The sequence below is a fragment of the Brassica napus genome, chromosome A9 (assembly GCF_020379485.1).
Source record: "Brassica napus cultivar Da-Ae chromosome A9, Da-Ae, whole genome shotgun sequence".
NCBI lineage: Eukaryota > Viridiplantae > Streptophyta > Magnoliopsida > Brassicales > Brassicaceae > Brassica > Brassica napus.
This window is the reverse complement of record NC_063442.1, coordinates 19,681,180-19,691,066: the sequence shown is the minus strand read 5'-3', so window position 1 is coordinate 19,691,066 and position 9,887 is coordinate 19,681,180. Positions and strand designations below refer to the sequence as shown.

The following is a 9,887-nucleotide window of genomic DNA, read 5'->3' as shown; positions in this document are numbered from 1 at the left end:
TTTGGCTCCTAACACGATTTTTTTTTAAATAACTTTTCTTTAACTCTTTTTACACATATTACTAAGGGCTTGACTGGTTCAACCGCAGCGGTTGCGGTTGCGGTTGCGGGAGTTTGCGGATGCGGGTGGTTGCGGTTTCTAGCGGTTTTAAGAGATTTGTACGACTGGTTCTGCGGTTAAAAATTAGTGCGTTTGCGGGATACTTATGACTGGTTAACTACCAAGTGCAGCAGCGGTTAAATAATAAATTAACAATATTTACATTTTATACAATTATAAAAATATCAAAAATAATAATATTATAATAAATATAAAAGTTATATTTAGAAAGTTATAGTTTAATTTTTTAAAAAATATAGAAAATATTTTTATTTTAAAGTTTTATAATATTAATTAAAATATAATAGATATATTTTAGCATTTTTATAATTCCAATTTAATTTTTTTATTGAATATTTTTATTTTTGTATTTATACTGTTTTGGAAAAAAAGAAATTTTTTTTATCCTCCCGCAACCGCCCGCAACCGCAAACGCTAGCTGGAACCAGCTTTTGAATTTATGAGGTTCAGAACGATTTGGAGCGGTTTGGAGCGGTTTGAGCGATTGTTGCAAAACGCCAACAACCGCTACCAACCGCAAAAGCTGCGTTTGCGGGTGGTAGCGGGAAAACCAGTCATACCCTAAGTTTGTTTTTTACAGGTTATTTTATTATTTAGGTTTGAGAAAGTTTGGGTAGTCAAAACCGTAATAAAGTAACCAATAAAACAAAGTGGCCAATGGAAAAACGAGCTGTTCTATCTAAAAAAAATCAGCAGTTTCATTTTGTCCCGTTGGATATAGGATAGCTTGAAATCTTGGAATCTTCTCTGCAGTCCTTTTATCTCATTCAGCTCTCTCGAAAAATTCGGTCATGCATTAGGTTCCATTATTATCTAGGTCAAATTTTTACAGTTTGTCTCAAAAAGATGAAATATCGAATGATGTAGCATGATGTCCATTAGCCAGACTAGCGCTTTCAGCTCCGAATGCAAGACATATTATCTTTTTCTTTGATTTCTTATACCATGAGTTGTATTTGTCCATATCTATCTTTCTAGACCCATCCACAACCATTGAAGATTAATATAGAGGTCCAAGAACTATCCACCATCCATATATTCTCAAATTGTAAGACATTTAGATGCTATTAGTGGTGTTGTATCAACCCAGGCTCTGGCTGATTTGCCCTTAACCATGCTTGGAATTCTCCTTTTGTATATATGTTAGTTCAAGTGGGTCTCTATCTATCCCTCTGAATAGTTTATCATTTTTTGTTTTCTAGAGATACCAAATTTTCCATGAATAAGGGTCTTTGTTCAGTTTTGGGATCTTCAATAATATTATTCCTCCGAAAAGATAGTACATGTTAGTATATATCATGGACACATGGAATATATCAAGATGAGACGGTGTAACCGAAAGAGCTCATGCTTGAAATGCCGGTGGACATTCGAAAATAGCATGAGTTACTAACTCATCTGGACTGATGTAGCTCAAATTACCCTAGAGAAACTCTCTCAAATAAGAAATCGATTCCATCACTTAGGGATCAAATCCACACAGAGTGTGGATCACACAATATACTTAGTTTTAATGATTAAGCAAGGCAAAATATAGTAAGCAGTAAATGAAACAAAAATATTAAAATCGGTTGTAAACAATATGAAAGGCGCTAGATCCATGGAATTCAAACCTTTTATCAGAACTCAAATAAATAGATGCTAAGGGTTTAATTAAGAACAATTATAGAACTCGAATTCAAAAGTAAGCTATTAAGCTCTCGCTGTAATTTCTATCAGATTCCTTAAATATTAAACGTCAACACATGTTGTGGATCCAATATTCTAAAAAATCATTAAGTTCAAATTTGATATGTTCACTAAGTTCCTAGGCCAACTCTCGATGTGTCTATTAACTTAGCTCATCAAGTTTCAATTCAGGTCTTGATTCCACTCTCGTGTTTCCTAGTTAATTACTCTAGAAACAAGAAGTGAGAACAATCTTGTGAAGGATGCAATATAGTTACCCTATCAGCTCTATAAATTATAAGTTCATCAAAACCCAAGAAAACCCAAAATCTAACAAGTAGACTAGTCAGACATGATCATGCAAAACATAGCAATAAACAAAATGAATAGCATAAATATATAAGAGTAAGAAATATTGGAGTTCCAATCAATCACTAAAGAGTCTTATGATTTTATATCCAAAACTTCTCTAAGTAAAATAAAGTTTAGCCTAAACAGTGGATAAAATAAAATATATAGGTTAAATCAAGTCATGGGATCTTCTTGCATATAGTGGAAACTTCTGGGACAAAAAATAGAGTCGGCCTCGTGAAACCGCTTCGGTGTCGACCGACACCAAGGAGGTGTTGATCGACACTCTCTCGAAATATCAACTCTGACTTATGTTTCTTTCACAGCTACCCTGGCTTCTGTTTCTTGCACATCTACGGGTTTTCTTCTCTTTAATTTCTAAATGGCTCCATGATTTTCATATTGCTCCAAAACCGTACCTAGACCTGAAAAACCTCAAAACAGTCTCGAAACATAAGATAAAGACTATGAATGACTTATACCATGGCCTAATAGTGGTAAAAACCATGGTATATCAACTCCTCCATACTTATCATTTGTTTGCCCTCAAGAAAACATTGAATGAACCAGTGAAAGAGGTCTGAAAAGTAGGGACTCACGAGCTCTTTAGAACTACTACCAACACCTCTACAGTGTTGCAACCAACAAACATCAAATTAGTCCCAACTTTAGAGGCACTTCTATGTACTTAGCCTTCGCTTAGTAACCTGACCATCAAGTTCACATCTTACTAGACACCATGTGACATACTCCTATACTAACTTTATTTCTAAGATAAATGTGCATGTTTTATCTTGGGAATATGGATCACCGAACACATGGACTCTTAAACCAGCAGGTTTCTAAACATACATGTAGTCTTTCTGATATCTTTCCTCTCTCTAGAATGTAATGTTTGAATAATAGTAAGTTTGATTAGAGAATAATCTAACAAAATAATTAATTTGTGATAAATTATTTAATATTTATTAATTCAGTAGCACAAGTTGTAATTATTAGGAAGAATGAATGGTTATTTCTAAAAGATATTTCAGTTTTAATAGAATAGATATTTCACAATATAAATTTATATATTATAATAAATATTTATAGTTTATATTTTGTATGTGAAATGAAATGAAATAATAATATACATGAATATATAAAAATTAAAGGATGTATGTCACAAATAGATCTGTTTAATTTTATTGTAAAATTAGTTAAGAATAATCGGGTTAGAGAATAGTCCGATTAAAGAATAATAGTAAGTTTGGTTAGAGAATAATCTAACAAAATAAATGATTTATGATTAATTAATTAATATTTATTAATTCAGTGGTTCAAGTTGTAATTATTAGGAAGAATGAATGGTTATCTCTTAAAATTACTTCAGTTTTAATAATATATATATATTTGAAAGGACTTTTTACGAACTCTCCCCCCCCCCCCCCAAATTAAGTTTATTACGGGTAGAAACCCATAAACTAAAGATTCAAATAGAAAAAAAACCAACCTTACTTATCTTAATGAATTTGACCCTCTGTTTCTTGTCCCATTAAATTTTGAAAAACTTTGTTTACTTGAAACACAACGTTTAATGAATGCGAAAAATGACCCGACTTTTAATAGTGTTTCAAGTGTTGTTTCTAACTTGTTTTATGGCAAGAATTATGACCGTCGTTGGGTTTGAAGAGTTGTTTAATTACATACACTTTAAGACAATATTTTTCTGCACTTATTGTTGGATGAAGCAAGAAACATGATCCTTTAAGACACATAGCAACAAGCAATATTCTTCGTGTACCAAAACATCATTAAGACATGGTTCTAATGACCATAAGTTGAGTTAAAACAAAACACCAAAACATGGTATATCATGGTTCAAACACCAAAACATGATTAAGCCTAGTTAATTTGAAACAACAAAACATGGTTTTAAGAGTTCAGTGGTTATTTCTACAAGTTCAGTTGTTGTTTCTCCTAACTCGGCTGACTTGCCGAGATGAGTGGTTGTCTTCTGCTTCTTAGATGGTATTCCTACTCTCACATTTGGTGGCTTAGGCACAAGAGGAAACTTAAATTTGCGTTTCTTGTGTCCAGTTTGCCGACAATTACTACATGTCTACAAACAAAGAACAAGTTGAATAAAGCCCAAACAATAAAAGAGATATGAAGAAAACAAAAAAAATGTTACCATTGCAATGTTGGCATGATAGGAAGGACATTCAGAAGACGGTTTGGGTGGATTAGGCGGATTGACTGGCCCTTGCTTGCATGTTCTTTTGTTATGACTGGACTCTCCATAGTTAGAACATTTCACATATAACAAGCATCACATACCCATGTTCAAACCGACAAAAAAGACAGATATCTAGATATAACAAGCATCACATACCATAATAATTTCTGTGGAAGCGTTTCTGTTGGCTCATCTTGTGTTTGACTTGGTTCACAACTTGTTCTTTCACTTGGTTCACGGATTCTTTCATTGTTTTTAGGTCTGCATGGCATTATGAAATAAATTGACTTGGTTCACAGCTTGTTCACAGTTTGTTATTTCAGTTGTGAAATAAATTCTTGGCCCACTCGAAACTCAACTCTGTCCTCATCATCATCTGAGGCTTCACTGTCAACATAATCATCCCTGTAAAAGTCAGTCCATTCATCATCACTCCTCGGTTCCTCTTCCTCTTCCTGTCCTCCAATGAGAACATCATCAAGATAAAGATCATCAGCTCTTAGACCAAAAATATTTATGCTTTCAAGTTCAGTAGAGGCGTTCACCATCTCCACGACATCTCTATCATAACATACATCTTTCCTACTCTGATCTACTATTCCAGACGAGAAATAAGAAAATTTATTCATGTTCTCTGGAAAACCGCCGCTCATGATCATTATTTACTTTCAACTTTCAAGCATACTGAAGTTGGTTCTTCAAAATCAATCCTACAGGATCTTGTTTCACCACCATTGTATGTTCCATGTGCTACTCAGTATCCCCCAACATGTAAACAAATGTAAATTCTTCGGTTTACAAAAAAATTATGAATCAAACCAAAACACATAATCAGCCCAATGAAATCACAAAAAACAGATAAAACTAAGATATAGACAAAACAAACTTACCAGTTCATCGTCCAAGCGAATCCCGGATCAACTTTTTCACTTTCACTTTTCGAATTCGAACACACAGGAAATAGCTTCTCGATCTCTCTCACCTGACTTCTGCCTCACGAACTCACCCTCTCTCGAACTCAGTCGCTCTCGAATACTCACAAGAATCCAACTATACTCAAAATCCCTCTCTTTCGGAAAGTAGGGTTTGCCCTTCGTATCTCTCTCGACAATTTGGAGTTTTTCTTACGACACTTGAAGATTAAAAGCAAAACTGGTAAATTACATGACATTTTATGTAAACTTCTTGTTGTTTTATAAAGAAAATTGTGTTGTTTTACTATCTTTCCAATACACTACGTTTGGGTTTAACAGGAAAAATAACGGAGGATAAAACTCATTAAGATAAAGTAAGTTTGGAGGGTTTTCTCTTGAAATCTTTTATTTAGAGATTTATATCCGAAATAAACTTAATTGTGGGGGGGGGGGGGGCGGGGAGGGTTTGTTAAAAATCCTATTTGAACATATAAATTTATATGTTTTAATAAATATTTATAGTTTATATTTTGTATATGAACTGAAATAATAATATACATGAATATATAAAAATTAAATTTTGTATGTCATATTTTAAATAGATCTGTTTAATTTTATTGTAAAAATTAGTTAGAGAATAATTTGATTAGATAATAAACCGATTAGAGAATAATATTAAATTTGATTAGAGAATAATATATCAAAATAAATTATTTGTGATTAATTAATTAATCAATTAATAGATATTAATTCAGTGGCACAAATTTTAATTATTAGGAAGAATGAAAGGTTATTTATCTCTCAAATGTAGTTCAGTCTTAATAGAGTAAATATTTTTAATAAAAATAAAGCCCAAAATTTTGTTCTTTGATTTAGGCAACAAAAACCTTTGGACCAGGTGGGGTTTGATCTCGTGTAAAGTTTTTCAGCCTAGGCTAATATGTTGAGTTCGATAACTCATTTGGAAGTTATGTGTCTTCTGCAAAATTGTTTATGCATGTTTTTCTGCACATCCAATTCTGTTTTATTACTTTGTCGCAAATTTCTTGTGTCACGCAGATAATGTATATTTTTCTTTCCAGGAACCTTTTTCTTAAACGGTTTTGGAGGTAGTTTAAAATGTCACTGGTGACTTCAAATAAGAGGATACAGTACAATAATATATAAACACTACAGGAAAACACAATTTTAACGACAAAAATTAACGAGGAAAAATGGTACTCGTAAAATTACGTCATTTTTACAAGTATTTAACGAGAAAAAAACAAATCAACATAATTTCGTCATAAAATAACGACAACAAATATTCGTCATAAAAACGTCGCAAATTGACGTGGTTTTCACGAGGAAATACTGTTTTGTCGTAAAGTAGACATAAATATAATGAGGACTTTATGACGAAATATTTAACGTGAATTTACCGTCGATATCTCGAGTGCACCAACCTTTTAGTTGTAACACGTTTATTTGTTTCGGCTGACTAATTATATTTTCTCAAAAATTTCTAGTAAAATTTCACCTACCAGTTTTGAAAATTTCCTATAAATATGTCGTTTGTGTTTTGATATCACGCAAATTACCCTAAAGAGTGATTTATACTCTCAAATAAGAGGTTGAGTTTTAGTACTTAGGGATCAAATTCACAGGGAGCTAGGGCACACAATAGATCTAATAGTTATATGATTAAGCTAGGCTAATAGTTTTAATGTAAATTGCAATGGTTAGCAAGGCAGTTTCTCGGCTGATTGAGTGAGGTTTGATGTAAGGATGGTTTGCTAGACTTAGAGTTTTTATTCAGGCAATCATGATTATAGTAGTATACAAACTAAGGTTGGATATTCTAGAACTCAAACTAAGAATTAATCTATCAACTCTCGCATGTTTAGATTATCAATTACTAGATCTAAGATCTCAACTCTCGCATATTTGATATACCTTGGATTTGACCCATTTTTATCCATGGTATATAGGTGTTTTACTATATATATATCTATGTTTTCTACTCTTCTAAGTATGTTTTCAGGTTCAGGTGCATTTCAGAGTAAATCTATGACTTTGGAGCATTTTGGAGCTTAAAGGACATTTCACCCGAGCTGACCACGTAGAGGTCGACGAGAGGAAGAACAATCGATCGATGCGCCTCAGTGCTGACGATCGATACTAGGAGATGCCTCGAGAGATGAAGATTAATATCGATCGATGTACACAAGTACCATCGATCGATGTCGAGACACCAGACACGCGACATTTTGGACTCAGCAGACTTAAAACCCAAGGCCAAGCCAAATTACCAAAATGCCCTGACGAGTTTTTAACCTAGTAGAATATATACTGCCTAAGTGTTTTGACGGCATAGAGCTTTTCTAGACCTAGCTTTGTTACAAGTTTCATTTGGGAGAGAAGATCACTTGTGATTGGAACTCCTTGTTTTCATTTCTTTTCATATATACTATGAGTTTCTATTCCTTTATTGTTATGAATTGTTTTGCTATGTCTTAGTAGTTCAATTATTAGATCCAGGGTTCATATAGGTTTGTGGGATTAGCCCCAAACTATAGATCTGCCTTGTTGTGATATTCATGATAGATTTGTATTCATTGCTTGTTTTAGCCTTGCTAACTAGAAGTTGATCATAGGACTGCATACTCAAGCACCCTTGTTATCCCATCCTGACATCTATCTATCATATTAGGACTGCTAGAGAGGGCCAACCGCCAATTTAGTATCTTAATAGGGCATATCATACTCGCGCATAGGCCTGGCTAGAACTCGTCGATCGATGTCCTCAACTGACTATCGATCGACGTTGGCAAAGGTGTATCGGTCGACGTCTTAATAGACCATCGATCGACACTCTCTCGTCGTCGACATACTAACCGTTGAGACACGAGATCTAGTCTGTTAACCAGTGAAACATGCGACAGCTGATCACTGAGTTAAGCGATTGAGCTCTAATATATCATGCATGCAACAGTTAGGCATCTATATGTATTATAATCTCCAACACCTGCATAGTGGCCCTGCATCTAATATCATTTCCAACCAAGTTACATTTATTATTTACTCGCTTGTTACTATCGCTATTTCATTTAATAAACACTAGATTTAATTGTTCCCTAGCTCCTTGTGGATTCGATCCCTAGTTCCTTGTGGATTTGATCCCTAAGTACTACATCTGAACCTCTTTTGATGAGAGTAACACTCCTTAGGGTAATTTGAGTGATATCAAATTTGGCGCCGTTGCCGGGGAGCTTTGATCGCCATTAAACTTAGTTTTATTGATTCTTATTCTTTTCTCTACCCCCTTTCTAATAATCTTTTTCTTGTCTTTTCAGGTGCAAGCCCAGCGGTACCAGAAGCAACAAGGAGAAAGACTTGTTGTTCTCAGACGATCCTGCTCATTTGGAACGCACCATCCGTAGAGGTCAACGTTCCACATCGCTCGACGCAACAACTTCGTCATCGATCGATACGCACACCCAACCGTCGACCGACACTAGACAATCATCGTCGATCGATCCCAATCGTTTGATAACGATCGATACTACACCGCGTACGTCGATCGATACTGTGTCGTAAAAAATGGTAAACATTATTATTCTAACACAGGACGAGAACGGAAACCTGTATGACCAGGCCGGTCATCTGCGTAATGCAACAGGTCAGAAAATAGATGGTCAGGGGACTGTAATCCCTGATGCTGATGCTACAGGAGCTTCTCAACCTGTTGATGAGGACGCTCGATCGAAACCACTGGCCGACTACAATCGCCCAGATGAGTACTATTCCAACAGATCATCTATTCGACTTCCGGAGATCCAGAAGCAGAATTTCGAGCTGAAGCCTCAATACTACAATCTCGTGTCGCAGATACCCTACTCTGGGTTACCGCACGAGCATCCTATGGACCATCTGGAACGGTTCGAGGATCTAATCGCTTCTATTCGGATGGAAGGAGTCCCCGAAGATTACCTGCTGTGCAAGCTCTTCAGATACACACTGAATGGAGAAGCGATGCACTGGCTTAGGCAGCAACCCACATGATCTTTAACATTCTGGACCGACATCAAGAATGCTTTCTTACGAAACTTCTTCGATGAGGCGCGTGCTAAAGAACTTCGGAACAAAATATCCACATTCTCGCAGAAGGCTGGAGAGTCCTTCAAAGATGCGTGGATTAGATTTAGGTTCTTCCAGCGAGACTGTCCACACCACGGATTTAACGAAGTGCAGCTGCTAAGCACTTTCTTCCGAGGTCTCGCCTTACAGTATCAAATGGCTCTTGATACGGCGAGTGAAGGAAACTTCACTACTCGGAATCCGTTGGAAGCTGTGAGACTTATTGAAAAGCTTGCTAACAACAGCAGCACCAAAAACACTGACTCTGAACGGAAGAAGTCTGTACCCTATATCGGGAAGGAACAGATGGACGAAATAAGAGCTAAGTTAGATGTGGTGCACGAGCTTCTTAGGAAGCAAGTCTGTTCAGCTGAAGGAGAAGTAGGAGATACGGAAGGAGAAGAAAATTTGAACTACATCGGAGGTACCGGATTCCAGAAATTTGGAAACCAGGGCGGAAACAGAAACTTCTTTGGAAATGGTCAAAGAAGTAACCA

At 35.5% G+C, this 9,887-nt stretch overlaps 1 non-coding gene across 1 annotated transcript; it reads right to left on the bottom strand.

Annotated features, from left to right (window-relative positions):
• Positions 1-9,385: 9,385 nt before the first annotated feature.
• Positions 9,386-9,491, bottom strand: LOC125578769. Its single transcript, XR_007316852.1, has one exon. It is a non-coding gene; the product is annotated as a small nucleolar RNA R71 (small nucleolar RNA).
• Between the last annotated feature and the right edge of the window lie 396 nt (positions 9,492-9,887).